A 16,489-nucleotide genomic window follows, 5' to 3' on the forward strand; every position below is an offset into this window, starting at 1 on the left:
CTTATATAGAGAAAATCCTAAGGAATCCAAACACCCCAAAATTAGAGCTAATAAACAAGTTCAGTGAAGTGGTGGGATACGGCAATATACAAAAATCTACTGTATTCCTATGCATTAGCGATGGACAACCCAAAAAGTGAAAAATAACAAAATAGTTCCATTTAAAGAGCATCAAAAATAATAAAAACACTTAAGAATAAATTTAACAGAAGTAGGGCATGATAGGTACCCTGAAAACTATAAAACATCATTGATAGATATTTTTAAAGATGTTATAAATGGAAAGGCATGCCATATTCATGAATTGGAAGATTTGTTGTTAAGATGACAACATTTCCCAAGCTGATCTACAGATTCAATTCAATTTCTGTCAAAAGCCTGGATAGTGCTTTTTGGAGCAATTGGCAGGATGATCCTAAAATTCATATGAAATGAAAGGGATCCAGAATACCAACACAATCTTGAAAAAGGAGAATAAAGTTGGAGGACTCCCATACCCTGATTTCAAAATTTACCAGAAAGTTACAGCAAAAAAGAAAGTGCAGTATTAGCAAGAGAATTATATAGATCAGTGGAATAAAATTGGGAGTCTGGAAATAAACTCATACATTTAATTCAATTGAGTTTTGACAAGGATGTTAAGACAGTTCAATGAAGAAAGAATAATGTTTTCAACAAACAGTGCTGGGACGGATGCAAAAAAATGCAAAAAAAAAAAAAAAAAAAAAAAAAAGAAGAAGTTGGATCCTTACTTCACACCCTATATAAAAATTAATTCCGAATGGGTCAATGACTTAAATATTAGAGCTAAAACCATAAAACTTTTAGAAGAAAATGTACAGGTAAATCATCATGACTTTGGCAATGGATTCTCAGAGATGAAATCAAACCCATGGGCAACAAAAGAAAACATAGATAAATTGGAGTTCATCAAAATTTAAAGCTTTTGTGTTTTAATGGATTCTATCCAGAAAGTGAAAAGACAACCCATATAATGGGAGAAAGTATTTGCAAAATATATTATCTTATCTATCTATCTATCATCTATGTATCTATCACTTAGCCAATAATAAAAAGACAGCCCAAGTAAAAACTGAGTAAAATACGTAAATAGACATTTTTCCAAAGAAGATATATAAGTGGCCAATTAGCACATTAAAAGGTGTTTAACATCATTAGGCATTAGGAAAATGCAAATCAAAAACAATGTCACGGGTTATCTGGCTCATTTGGAAGATCATGCAATTCTTGATTTCAGGATTGTGAGTTCAAATTCCACATTGGATGTAGAGATGACTTAAAAAAACCCAAAACATAATATCACTTTCCGTCCACTAGGATGCCTATGATCAAAAAGATAGATAATCACAAGTGTTGATGAATATGTGAAGAAATTGAAAACCCCATATATTGCTAGTGGGAATGTAAAATTGTTAGTCACTTTTTTGTGATGAAAGAAATTATTTAACCAAAACACGTGTTGACACTTAAGGCTTAACTAGAATAAATCTGTCCAAATTAAAATAGTGTTAAGGACCAAGCAGATAATCACTGGTTTATATGACATAGTAGCAAGAGTTCACTGCAGGAAAAAAAACAAAAACAAAAAAAGTGGATCCAACTTCCATTGTAAGACCTCTCAAACAGTTTGGCAATTCCTCCAAAAGTTAAATATGGAGTTATCATCTCAGTGTGACCCAGCGATTCCACTCCTAAGTATATACCCAAGAGAATTGAAAATCTATGTTCACACGAAAACTTACACCTGGATGCTCATAGTGGCATTATACATAATAGCCAAAAGGTAGAAACAACCTAAACTTCCATCAACTGTTGGATAATAAAATGTGGCACATTCATACAATGGAATATTACTTAGCAAGAAAAAAAAAGAGAGAGAGAAAGAAAAGAGAAAAAGAAAAAAAAATGAAATGAAGGACTGTTCTGTAAGGTGGATGAACCTTGAAAACAATATGCTAAGTGAAAGATGCCAATCACAAAAGACCACATACTACAATGTCCACTATAGGCCACTGCTTCCACGGAGGCAGAAAGCAGATTAGTGATTGCCAGACAATGTGGGGAGGGAGGGAGTGGAGACCAATTGCTAACAAGTAGGTTTCTTTGGGGGTGATGAAAGTATTTTGGACTTACACTTTCTTACGCTTGCAAAAGAATTATAATTATACAATTCTGTAACTATACTAAAAACCACTGAACTGTGCACTTTAAAAACAAAGTCATCATTTTCTCACATAATTGTCTTGAGAAAACAGTTGGATAATGCTTGAGAGATAATATGCTGCCACTCAGTATAATGAAAACTGCCTACCTCTGGATAATTACACAATATCTTCGTCTGTTTTACAGTCCACAGTGACTGCTCAGTGGTTCTTCAGAAGTGTCTCCCATTGTCCGTAAGTTTCTGTACTTGCTACTGTCACGGCCCGGTCAGGCTAGGACCACCAGGGATAAACCTGTAGTCTGACAAAGTCAGGTTTATTGGTTCATTGCAATGAGAAAAACCACACAGTAGAGTTACTCTGGACCTTCTCCAAATAGGGAAAAGTAGAGTTATTGTAGAGTTTGGGGGAAGAATGGAATCTGGGTGAAATTCAAATGAACTAGTGTTTCAATGCACTTTAGGCAATGCAGGATGAGTGTAAAAGGCTCATCACCAGGTCTGGACTGTGAAATGGGCACAAGGTCCTATTTCCTCAGAAACCACTAAGTTAAGGTAAATGTAGATTCTTGTGTCCAGACACCTTTATCTGAACCTCTGCACCTGGGTTCTATGTCAAGTTTGCTTCTCTGCTTCGGAGTGTCTTAGTTCCTTCAGGCAAGACTGGGATATTTCGTTCTTATGGAAATAATTTCAAATAGCGACGTTACTGATACTCTGATTTTAGAAGACAAGTCTTCTGAGAGCAAGAAAGCGGTAGTCATTCTTAGAAGGCGGTCCTGTGGTACTTTTCAGCTGCAGTGTGTCCCTGGGAGAAGTAATGTTTGCTGTGAACTTTGTAGCTGTCTTTGCCTGTGTCTGTTACCCCAGTCCGATGAATGGCAGGTCTGGTGTTTTACTTCCTCAGCACTTAGGGGGTTACAAGGATTGACACAATGCTGCTTGTGCTCTTAAGTCCCTAGAGGTAAGAAAGGCAACACTTTAATTAAGGAGGAACCAACCGGGTTGACCTGAAGGTTCATGTCCTCTGCCTTTATTGTTTACTGGGGCCCTGGTTCAGCAGGTCTGAGTTAGCTCAGAGGAAGGACAGGCTGGAGTCTAGGGGCCATTTCTCCAGGCAAGAAACTGTGCTGTCATTGGCCTCCTGCACGTCCCTTAGGGAGAGCACAGCACCGCCAATCTCCCACTGCAGTGGCCAGGCCAGCCGTGCCCAGCTTAGACACATGTGCTGTTATGAGCTGAGGGGCAGGGAGGAGGTCCTGCCTCCACTGCTCCTAGGTGTCCTGGGAACAATATTTGTACTTGTGACTGGCCCCAGTGACATGTGGATCCTTGTCCTCTTGCATGACTATTCTGACCACAAAGGCACACTTTGTCTCTAATTTTTAGAAGTGGTCATTTCAAGCAGGGCCACCTTAGGGGTGGGAAATATTGCTTCTTAGGGGTTGTGCCGGGTCTTAGGAAGGGCTGAAGACTAGGCACCGGGGCCTCAGGTGTCTGCAAACCCAGGAGTGGGTGAGGTGGCCTCAGTTTAAAAATCTAGACTGCATGGGGTGTGCTCTGAGGTTTGGGAGGGAAGTGGAGGGTAGCAGGGACTCTGCCAGTCCCAGAAGCTCAAAAGCAAGCGTGCCATTTAAAAGAGAGATAGATTGACTACAGAGGCAAAACCCCAGTAGTGAGGCTGCTTATTGCTAGGAAAAAAAGGAGGTGGTTATTGAAGCAGAGGATAGAAACACAGTGAGGTTGGAGGGGACAGACTGAGGGGGTGGTCAGACCTGCAGCCAGGCAGATGGACTGATAGAAAAACCTGGTGTGGATTTCACTCCTCCTCTGCAAACCACCCCTCCTTCCCAGACTTCCGGGTCAATGGGAAAACCTGGAATGGCTATAGGAAAATTACAGAGACGGCACTAGCAGGAACCAGGGCTAGGTCTGAGATTGACTCCCTGACCTCTCTCTCTCTTTCTCTCAAGAGAGGCCTCCAAATTTCCTGAATTTTGTAGAGACCAGAACTTATGAGGCTAATAATAGTGGTAATAATAGTGATCTATTCTTTGTATAATTGTTATGTGTGATCTTGCGACCTTGAATGTCCCTGATAGTGACTCCTGTAGGTGACTTCTTTTTTTTTATATTTCCAAGTTCTTAAAATCTTTTTATTTTATTTTATTTTTTTAATTTACATCCAAATTAGTTAGCATATAGTGCAACACTGATTTCAGGAGTAGATTCCTTAATGCCCCTTACCCATTTAGCCCATCCCCCCCCCCCCCCACAGCCCCTCCAGTAACCCTCTGTTTGGTCTCTATATTTAAGAGTCTCCTATGTTTTGTCCCCTTCCCTGTTTTTTTTTTTATTATTATTTTTGCTTCCCTTCCCTTATGTTCACCTGTTCTGTGTCTTTAAGTCCTCATATGAGTGAAGTCATATGATATTTGTCTTTCTCTGACTAATTTTGCTTAACATAATACCCTCAAGTTCCATCCACATAGTTGCAAATGGCAAGATTTCATTCTTTTTGATTGCCGAGTAATACTCCATTGTATATATACACCACATTTTCTTTATCCATTCATCCATTGATAGGCATTTGGGCTCTTTCCATACTTTGGCTATTGTTGATAGTGCTGCTATAAACATGGGGGTGCAAGCGTCCCTTCGGAACAGCACACCTGTATCCCGTGGATAAATGCCTAGTAGTGCAGTTGCTGGGTCGTAGGGTAGTTCTATTTTAAATTTTTTGAGGAACCTCCATACTGTTTTCCAGAGTGGCTGCACCAGCTTGCATTGCCACCAACAATGCAAAAAAGATCCTCTTACTTTGCATCCTGGCCAGTATCTGTTTTTGCCTGAGTTGTTAATGTTAGCCATTCTGACAGATGTGAGGTGGTATCTCATTGTGGTTTTGGTTTGTATTTCCCTGATGATGAGTGATGTTGAGCATTTTTTCATGTGTCGGTTGGCCATCTGGATGTCTTCTTTGGAGAAGTGTCTATTCATGTCTTTTACCTACTTCTTCACTGGATTATTTGTTTTTTGGGTGTTGAGTTTGATAAGTTCTTTATAGATTTTGGATACCAATCCTTTATCTGATATGTCGTTTGCAAATATCTTCTCCCATTCTGTTGCTTGCCTTTTAGTTTTGCTGCTTGTTTCCATCGCTGTGCAGAAGGTTTTTATTTTGATGAGATCCCAGTAGTTCATTTTTGCTTTTGTTTCCCTTGCCTCTGGAGACGTGTTGAGTAAGAAGTTGCTGCAGCCAAGATCAAAGAGGTTTTTGCCTGCTTTCTCCTTGAGGGTTTTGATGGGTTCCTGTCTTACGTTTAGGTCTTTCATCCATTTTGAGTTTATTTTTGTATACGGTGTAAGAAAGTGGTCCAGGCTCATTCTTCTGCATGTTGCTGTCCAGTTTTCCCAGCACCACTTGCTGAAGAGACTGTCTTTTTTTTCCATTGGATATTTTTTCCTACTTTGTCAAAGATTAGTTGGCCATATGTTTGTGGGTCCATTTCTTTTGTATATGGCTTTTATGATCTCGAGGTATGATTCTACTATCCCTACTTTCTTGAGGGTTTTTATCAAGAAAAGATGCTGTATTTTGTCAAATGCTGTCTCAGCATCTATTGAGAGGATCATATGGTTCTTGCCCTTTCTTTTATTGATGTGATGAATCACGTTGATTGTTTTGCGGATATTGAACCAGCCCTGCGTCCCAGGTATAAGTCCCACTTGGTTATGGTGAATAATTTTTTTAATGTATTGTTGGATCCAGTTGGCTAATATCTTGTTGAGGATTTTTGCATCCATGTTCATCAGGGAAATTGGTCTATAGTTCTCCTTTTTAGTGGGGTCTTTGTCTGGTTTTGGAATCAAGGTAATGCTGGCTTCATAGAAAGAGTTTGGAAGTTTTCCTTCCATTTCTATTTTTTGGAACAGCTTCAAGAGAATAGGTGTTAACTCTTCCTTAAATGTTTGGTAGAATTCCCCTGGAAAGCCACCTGGCCCTGGACTCTTGTTTTTTGGGAGATTTTTGATTACTAATTCGATTTCTTTACTGATTATGGGTCTGTTCAAATTTTCTATTTCTTCCTGTTTTAGTTTTGGTAGTGTATATATTTCTAGGAATTTGTCCATTTCTTCCAGATTGCCCATTTTATTGGCATATAATTGCTCATAATATTCTCTTATTATTGTTTTTATTTCTTCTGTATTGGTTGTGATCTCTCCTCTTTCATTCTTGATTTTATTTATTTGGGTCCTTTCCTTTTTCTTTTTGATCAAACTGGCTAGTGGTTTATCAATTTGGTTAATTCTTTCAAAGAACCGGCTTCTGGTTTTATTGATCTGTTCTACTGGTTTCTTTTTTTTTTTTTCTTTCTTTTTTTTTGGTTTCCATAGCATTAATTTCTCCTCTAGTCTTTATTATTTCCTGTCTTCTGCTGTTTTGGGGTTTTATTTGCTGTTCTCTTTCCAGCTCTTTAAGGTGTAAGGTCAGGTTGTGTATCTGAGATCTTTCTTCCTTCTTTAGGAAGGCCTGGATTGCTATATACTTTCCTCTTATGACTGCCTTTCCTGTGTCCCAGAGGTTTTGGGTTGTGGTGTTATCATTTTCATTGGCTTCCAAGAAATTTTTAATTTCCTCTTTAACTTCTTGGTTAGCCCATTCATTCTTTAGTAGGATTTTATTTAGTCTCCAAGTATTTGTTACCTTTCCAAATTTTTTCTTGTGGTTGCTTTCGAGTTTCATAGCTCTGTGATCTGAAAATATGCACGGTATGATCTCGATCTTTTTGTACTTGTTGAGGGCTGTTTTGTGTCCTAGTGTGTGGTCTATTCTGGAGAACGTTCCATGTGCACTGGAGAAAAATGTATATTCCCTGCTTTAGGATAAAATGTTCTGAATATATGTGTTAAGTCCATCTGGTCCAGAGTGTCATTCAAAGCTATTATTGCCCTGTTGATTTTTTGATTAGATGGTCTGTCCATTGCTGTGAGTGGGGTGTTGAAGTCTCTTATTATGGTATTACTATTAATGAGTTTCTTTATGTTTGTGATTAATTGATTTATATATTTGGGTGCTTTCAACATTTGGTGCGTAAATGTTTTTTTTTTTTTTTTTTTTTAAATTTTTTTTCAACGTTTTTTATTTATTTTTGGGACAGAGAGAGAGACAGAGCATGAACGGGGGAGGGGCAGAGAGAGAGGGAGACACAGAATCGGAAACAGGCTCCAGGCTCCGAGCTGTCAGCCCAGAGCCTGACGCGGGGCTCGAACTCACGGACCGCGAGATCGTGACCTGGCTGAAGTCGGACGCTTAACCGACTGCGCCACCCAGGCGCCCCTGGTGCGTAAATGTTTACAATTGTCATGTCTTCTTGGTGGATAGACCCCTTGATTATGATATAATGCCCTTCTGCATCTCTTGATACAGTCCTCATTTTAAAGTCTAGATTGTCTGATATAAGTATGGCTACTCTGGCTTTCTTTTGTTGACCACTGTAGGTGACTTCTAAAAGAAGTGAGCCAAGGGTACCACCAAGAATGATCTGTATTCCTAAAACTTGGCTAGGATGAATCATTAATTTTTTCCCATCTTATTAAAGGAAAAAAAACCCCTCAATTTGTAGGAATCCTGTATTAGGAAAGTTCTGCAGTGCATGGCAACACCATCTTCTCTTAGGGGCATTATAATTTCTTCCTTTCCCCGGGAAGATCTGGCCCCTTAATTTTTGTATTACAACTGTCCGTACCTCAGTGCAGGGTTTGCTCTTATCTCTTGATAGTGCAGGGATCCTCTTGTTTTCCTCTTCCATCCCAGGAGACTGAATGCCCACTTTTGTCTTCTTATTTTCAAAGGTAGGGGCTAATCTTAGACTAGGCCTTCTTAAAATGAGGCTCAGGGAATCAAAGAAGGTCCAGTTATCACCCTTATGCGTCAAGCACTAGTATTCATTCAAAATGTAGTGTCTCTGTGAATGTTTCTCTGTGGAGAGGGTCAATAACTTTCAAAGATTACCTCAAAATGGTCCACAAGCTTAGACTCAGTAACTGAGTCTCTCTCTCTCTCTCCAAATAAGTAAATAAACTTTTTTAAAAAAGGGTGGAGGGGAGTGCCTGGGTGGCTCAATCGGTTAAGCGTCTGACTCTTCACTTCTGCTCAGGTCATGATCTTGGGTTGGTCCGGTCTGTGCAGATAGCTCAGAGCCTTCTTGGGATTCTCTCTCCCTCCTTCTCTCTCTGCCCCACCCCTGCTCGTGCTCTCCCTTTCTCTCTCAAAATAAGTAAATACACTAAAAAAAAAAAAAAAAAAGACTCAGTGAGGAATGTTCCTCTGAAAAGGTTGGTTTTGCTGGTTAAAAAACATTTTTTTAACGTTTTATTTTATTATTTTAAGCGACAAAGAGGGACAGAATGCGAGCAGGGGAGGAGCAGAGAGAGAGGGAGACACAGAATCCAAAGCAGGCTCCAGACTCCCAGCTGTCAGCACAGAGGCCGGTGCGGGGATCGAACCCACAAACTGCGAGAGCATGACCTGAGCCAAAGTTGGACGCTCAACTGACTGAGCCACTCAGGCGCCAGTTTGGCTCGCTTTTAGGTCGCTACTGGAGTCAATATCAGTGCAGCCCTATTCGGTATCCCACACTTAGGAACACTCATTGTCTCCCTCCATGTCTGTCTCTTGCCCTTACCTCCAACATCCATGTTGATTTATTAATATTGTATTATTGTATTGTTAGTTGTAGTATTTATTAGCGTTGTATTTGTATTGATTTTTTTTTCAGGAGAAAAATTTGAAAATCATTCTTGGTAATCTGCCTAGAAGCGAGAAGACCAAGCAGCTACTTTATCATCTAGATAAAGTTCAGTGCTGGAGGGCAGAAGCTCAGAAGTGACTTTTTCCACACCTCAGGAGAAGCAGTTGGTATGGTAGATCCATGAGGACCCACGTGGATACTGGGAAAATCCTCAGAAATGGAGCAGGAGGCTTGGAACACCAACCACAATGGTAACGTGGAGATAATAGCAGTGGTGATGATAATTGCTGGCCTTTAGGTACCGTTGGCCACCTGCCAGGGGCCACTGAACCAGCAGTAGGGGGCGGGGCCACAATTGCCCTGGAGTTCTGTCTCACTCTGTATTACACACTCTTTCACTTAGGGTTTTGGCAGGTAGAAGGCTTCGATGGTAAAAATGAAATATCACGAGAAATCAAGCAATTTACATGGTAGGAGTTTTTTCTAGATTTCTTCCCTAGGACAGGCCTGAGCTACAATGAAAGACCATCCTCTCCCAAAGAGGCTATTTTTGAAGGATGTTGATCAGGTAGCTTTAGCACAGATCCTTAGACATAATTGCTATTCTTTTTTTATGTCTTCTAAATCATTGATTCCTATGTTTACATATTTCTACATTGTCCAATGCAAAGAGGGAGGGGGGAGAAAAGGAACTACAAAGCACGAGCTCCTGGCGAAGACTGAAAAGCTAGCCATCAAAGTATTCATGGACTGTGTCCCTTTGCTTTTTGCCTGTGATAGTGACATTTCTCTGGGAATTGCATAAACTGGGGCAAAATTCAAGGATAGCATTCCCTCTGAAAATATGTTTGGTGAAAAAAGACAATTATGTATAAATTCTAGACGTTGCCAATTTTCAAGTTATGTCTAAGGTAACCCTTCTTTCTACAGGTTCCAAGAAATACTATTCACCCATTTCTGCCACCTTTCTTTCTTTTTTTTTTTTTTAAGTTTTTAAATGTTTATTTATTTTTGAGAGAGAGAGAGAGAGAGAGAGTGCAAACGGGGGAGGGGCAAAGAGAGAAGGAGCCAAGAATCTGAGGCAGGCTCCAGACTCTGAGCTGTCAGCATAGAGCTCAGGACTCAAACTCACAACCCCGGAGATCATGACCCCCGAGCTGAAGTCAGTCGCTTAATCAACTAAGCCACCCAGGCGTCCATGACACCCTTCTTTTCTTCTCTTCCAAGTGAGAGAAAATGGTGATCCTCCATATTTTTATGTCTTTACCTTATGTATTAACTGTATACAACTCTAATAATAACACTAATGGTGGCGGTAAGAGTAGTGCAAGATGAAGGGAATGATGTAAATTTGCCTCTATGCTGCCTAGTTAATTGTAGGTCACTCAGAAATATTTATTACATTATAATCTGTTGCAAATCGTTCAACAAATACTTACTGAGTACTAGTGAATACGTGATGTTATGAGATACTGGGTAAAGCGATAAACAGACAGTCCCTGCCCTTAGGTGGTTTTAGTTTTCTGTTTTGTTGTCATTGCTCTTCTTGTGCCATAAAGAGAGGCATTATGTTTCACAAGCAGGCTGGTATAGATGGTAATAGCACTCGATTCCAAATCGGAAGACCCAGATGCTAATTGTTGCTTTGCTAGGAACAAGATGTTCCCGTGATCTCAGAGAAGTCATTCAAATGTCTTAGTATCATCTGAACGAATATGATAGTCAAACTCGATTTTTATACTTTAAAGAGTTCTGCCAACCATAGAGCCTTGTTTGGTGTTCAGAGGACAATTAGCTTGACTGGGTATGAAAGGGTAGCCTTCATGTTCTGCCTATAAGTCTACGTTCCAGGATCCGTCTACAAAGTCTTTTTCACCTTCTTTAGTAGTGGTCAGATCTTCAGAAACCTGGCTTTTGACACCTAAGCTCATCTGAAAATGTTTTGTGGTGGTGGTTGTTTGTTTTTAAAATATTTTCTTTTTTTAAAGAAATCTCTACACCCAGCATGGGGCTCGAACCTACAACCCTGAGATCAAGAGTTGCATGCTCTACCAGCTGAGCCAGCCAGGTGCTCCTGAAACTGTCAATTAAAAGAAACCCAGTTTAGTTATTTATCTTTTTCTCTAGAAGAGGAAACCATTAACAACAACCGTAAAAAATTCACATGGCCGGGGCAGGGGGCCGGGGGTAGGGAGAGGGGGGCAGGTGTGGTGCCTGGGTGTCTCAGTCGGTTAAGTGTCCAACTTCTGCTCTGGTTATGATCTCATGGTTCATGAGTTCGAGCCCTGCATCGGGCTCTCTGCTGTCTGAGCAGAGCCCACTTTGGATCCTCTGTCTCCCTCCTTCTCTCTCTCTCAAAAATAAATAAACATTAAAAAAATAATAAAAATGTTTTAAAAAAATTCACATGGCTTCTTGTGGAGGAAGGAATCAGAACGTCAAAAGTGGGCTGATTTCAGCCAGCAGCTCTCATCACATGAGAATCTCTTGTGAGCTGACTGGCCATGTAAGGAATGAAGACTCATTTTCGTGGACCTGGAGAGTACGTTTGTGCTTACCCATCCTTATCCTCCATCTAGTTTCCCACGGCTTCATGTCATGTGTTAGCCAGACACATCAAGGCTTAAAGGTATTTTTTGCTGTGAAAGTTAAATTTCAATAGATAGTTAATTGATTTTTCTAGGAATGAGCCTCTAAACATGGCCACAGTTCAGGGACACTGACCGACCCAGTGTCTCTTTGCCGAGGCGATGTAAACACGAAGCAGATAAAGTGAAGTGAGTATCATCAGAAGAATAAGGCCAATGCAAGATTTGTAAGCAGCACGCTTTTGTTGGTCAAAATAGCTTGGAAAATTATTGACAAATTTTTTTAGCCTCTTCAGATTTAGTTAAGATTTAATTTCTTGAAGAATTGTGGGAGAAAGGGTTTCGACACCCAGATCTGCGAGTAATCAGTGTTATTCAGAGGATCCATGAACTTGGAAGTTTGGTAATCCTGCAGCCAACAAGAGCAGTTCTCAAACTTTTATGTGAGTGTATTATCAGGGTAGCTTATTAAAACACATATTCTATTCTTTGGTTTGGGGAGAAAACAGATTCTGCATTTCTTTAAAAAAAAATTTTTTTTTAATGTTTATTTTTGAGAGAGAGAGAGAGAGAGAGAGAGAGAGACAGACAGAGTATATGAGCAGAGGAGGGGCAGTGAAAGGGAGACACAGAATCCGAAGCAGGCTCCAGGCTCTGAGCTATCAGCACAGAGCCCCACGCGGGCTTGAACTGGTGAACCGCGAGATCATGACCTGAGCCGAAGTCAGATGCTTAACCAACTGAGAACTGAGCCACCCAGGCGCCCCTGAGACTCTGCATTTCTGACAAGCTCTGAGGTGATGCCAGTATTGCTGGTCTTGGGACCATATTTTGAGCAGCATGGTCCTGATAGTTACCCCACCTGTGGAAAGCAGATGAGCACAATTCTTACCTGCGATCCTGACCAGGAATGCCTATTGCCAGGCATTGGATGGTATGAGGTTAATTGCTGCCCTTGGCCTCTACATTGACTAGAGATCATTTTGTAGTGCTACTTTGGCACTGTAATTGAAGTGGTGGGGTATATGCATATATTTTCTCTTTTTTGTTGTTTATTTTATTTTTTATTTTGAGAGAGAGAGAGAGCATGCGTGTGTGAGTCAGGGAGGAGCAGAGAGAGAAGGAGACAGAGAATCCGAAACAGGCTTCTGAGCTGTCAGCACAGAGCCCACTGCAGGGCTCGATCCCATGAACCGTGGGATCGTGACTTGAGCTGAAATCAAGTCTGACCCTTGACCGACTGAGCCACCCAAGTGCCTCTATTTTCTCTTAGAAACAAAGCTGAACAGCAAATGGGCACATGGGCAGCAAGAAGGATGTTAGACTCAAGTGTTTCTAGAAAAAGGTGGAGATCAACGGCATGCTGAGGCATTAATTGTGTTACTATATCTAATGTATGAATAATCTGTTATTAATTTAGCCTAATAAATCAATGATTTCTTTTTTTAAATTTTTTTAACATTTATTTATTTTTGAGACAGAGAGAGACAGAGCATGAATGGGGGTGGGTCAGAGAGAGGGAGACACAGAATCTGAAACAGGCTCCAGGCTCTGAGCTGTCAGCACAGAGCCCGACGCGGGGCTCGAACTCACGGACCGCGAGATCATGACCTGAGCCGAAGTCGGGCGCTTAACCGACTGAACCACCCAGGTGCCCCAATGATTTCTTTTTAAAATAAGTAAAAAGTGGCTATGCTGACCACGTTGAAGTGAATTCCCTTGATCTGAATTAATGAGAGGAAAATTGGGGATGACAATGAGAAAAGAGTGTTGGTTTTCAGGATGGGATTCGTTCGTTCATTCAATAACGTACTGAGCTCCTTGTGATGGGCCAGGTGCTGTGCTGGGTTCTCAGTCCCTCTGTGAAAATTTCACTCTCATTGGGGACATACTGACCCCAAACAGCTCATCTTAAAATGAACTAAAATCATGATCCTTGAAGGACAAATAAAGCATGCTTTGAGAACACTGAAAACTGGGGCATTTGACTTGGGGGTGTGAAGGAAGTCTGCCCTAAGAAGATGAGGTTTGAGGTGAGAGCTGAAGCATGGATTGGAATGTACTAGGTGCAGGGGTTGGTGCTGGAAGGCACCAGAGGAGAGAAGGAGCTTGGCCCACATGTGAGGTCATCCACGTGTTGACGTGTAGCCTCCCACCCATCTGGGGCCTGCTGCTGATGAGAAGACCCCCAGGGCTCTCATATACATGCCCAGCCTAGTCTCATCCATAGCAACATACCCACCCCTGTGTGGTCCCGTGGGCTGCCACAAAATGGGGAGTTGTTCAGCCCACCCCTTTGCTTCCACTTCCCCTGAGCCTTATTAACCTGTAGGCTTCAAGACTACCAGATTTTAAAACTTCTTGGTCTTGTAAATAAAATGTAGATTGCATTGTGATGATAAAGTAATACTTGCAAATGCTTTTATTTTATGGTAAAAAAAAAAAAAAAAGAAAAAAGAAAAGAAAAGAAAAGAAAACTTGGGTGCCTGGGTGGCTCAGTCGGTTAAGGGTCAAACTCTTGGTTTCAGCTCAGGTCATGATCTCGTAGTTTGTGAGTTTGAACTCCACGTTGGTCTCTGTGCTGACAGCTTGGAGCCTGCTTAGGATTCTCTTTCTCTTCCTATCTCTCTGCCCCTCCCTGGCTTGTTTTCTCTCTCTCTCTCTCAAAATAGGTAGAAAGAAAGAAAGAACAAAGAAAGAACACTTACCCAGTTTTTTCAGACTCACAAACCAGGTTTGGGAAGCCCTACCTCACATCAAATGGGCCTGGACTTTGGACAGTCTGGAGTCTATTAAAATTCCAGGGATCTTGACAGAATACTTTGTCCGTGAGCACGTTGGTGTTCAGAATAGTGCTGTGAGGTGGGTAGTCATCACCAAGGCTTGCCTGAAGTTACAGTTACCAGTAAATAATGATAGAGCTAACATCGAGCCTGCCTCCTACATATAATCTCTTATCATCTCAAGTCTCCTGCTTGGCATTGCTGTCTCAGGAACTCCTTGAACCTTTCTCCTTCTGAATCCCCTTACACCCAGCCCCTGGACCTAGAGGGACAGGTTTCACACTAATGCAGATATGACTGTCTCCAGGACTCAGTCTCTGGGGGCACTTTGTTGTAGGGAAAAGCGGGGAGGGAAATGCCTGTGAATCTGTGTACCTCTGGGTCATGGAGACCTCTAGGTCTTTTTCTCCTCTCCTCTTACTGTTCTCCTCCTGAGTCACATTTTTCCTGCCCCAGGTTCAAAAACTTAGATGCTGTGGAAATCTGTCTGTAGTGAGAAATCTGGACACCAGGGGGCAGCACGAGACCATAGCTTTGTCCGAGGATTAACCATGTCCTTCTAATCAGCTGGCTCCCCAGCCAAACTCAGGATCTCGGGTTCCCAATCATGTCTGCACATGAGAATCATCTGATGAACTTTTATAAAATCCTGGGGGCCTGGGCTCCATCTCAAGCCAGTTGCGTCTTATATCCCTGGGAGAGGGGCACAGGTGTTGATAGACTTTGAGTTTCTCCAGTGATTCTGATATGCAAAGAGAGTTGACACCCAGGAATGGAGAACACTGAATCCTGAAAACTGCAAAGGCTTTTAGGAATCACTTAGCCCAGCCCCACAGTTCCATTTCACAGCTGTAGAAACTGAAGCCCAAAGATAGAAACGATAGCCTTAAGGCTCATTGGAGGACAGAACCCAGTGTTCTGACATTCTGCCTGTTGTTTCCTCTGCAGCACATAGTCCTCCATGTTTTGGTGAGGCATGGGCATGGCAGGGGGGCGGGGGGCACCAAGGAACGCTCTTTCCCTCCTTTGTGATCTCAGGGCTGTGTGGTCCCTGGTTCAAGGAGCTCCTGTTGATGGAAGCATTCAGGACAGAGCTATAGAAATCAACTGGAGAGTAACCCCAACTCTGTGTGGGCTGAGGTTCAAAGCTTACGTGCTCCCAGAAACCAGGGGATTGAGAGAGAGGGAGTGAGGGCAGCCACCGTCAAGGAGGACTTTCTGCACGTGAGGCACGAGTAGAGGACTGGCTGGATGTCAGTGACCCATGGATGGTAGGGGCCACACTTCAAACCAGAGGTCCAGGACAAATGATGGGCATTGCTGGGGCCAAATGAGCCCAGTATGAGTGAGGCAAAGGTGAGGCCTGCAGACCAGTGGGAGTTGACGCTATAAAACAGGATGGAGGCACAGCTCACGGAGACAGCAACGTTCAGATAGAGGAACCAAGGAACCAAGGCTTTTCATGAAATGTTCTAGATTTCAATCTAGAAACATGGATGAAACTGTTTGAGCCCAAGAGGGTCACAGGTGAGCTGAGCCTCAGAAAGATGCCACTGGGGGCTGGATGGATAGAGGCTTTAAGATGGACGCAGGGGTTCCCTTAGTATCATCCTTTTCCAGGCCCTCAGAACTTAGACAAGATGGGACTTTTGGAAGATGTTCTGGCAGTATTTGCTGAATAGAATATAAATAGAAGAATGCCCTCAGCGATGGGTTGTGGCCGAGAACAGGGATGGCAGAGAAGATACAGAGTAAACAGAGAGTCATTTGGAGAGTAGCAGGGGTTCATGTCTAGGGGCTTTTCAGACAGTTATGGCAGTGTCAGAACTTCCATCACCCCAGGGGAGTAGGACGGTGGTGTTCAGGGTGAGGGGTGTCTCCTCTACTCTTTCTCTTCTAGTCAGGATATTCTTGGGGATCCCCAAAAACTCCACCTTGAGAAATCTGTAGAAGTCCAGCATTAACCTTCCACCCCATCCTCATACATCTTTAGAGCTTTATGATAGGAGGGCCCCTCTTTACCATGGTATTCCATGATGTATCCAGCCCAGTTCTGCCCAGCCTGGCCTACCTCTCTTGGGGATTCTGGGTTGTTCAGGAATCATGTACATTGCACTTCTCTGCTTGTCAGATTTCTCGCCAGTAAACCCTATTTTGTATTTATACCCTATGGCACTGGTG

The sequence above is a fragment of the Panthera leo genome, chromosome D1, assembly GCF_018350215.1.
Source record: "Panthera leo isolate Ple1 chromosome D1, P.leo_Ple1_pat1.1, whole genome shotgun sequence".
Classification (NCBI taxonomy): domain Eukaryota; kingdom Metazoa; phylum Chordata; class Mammalia; order Carnivora; family Felidae; genus Panthera; species Panthera leo.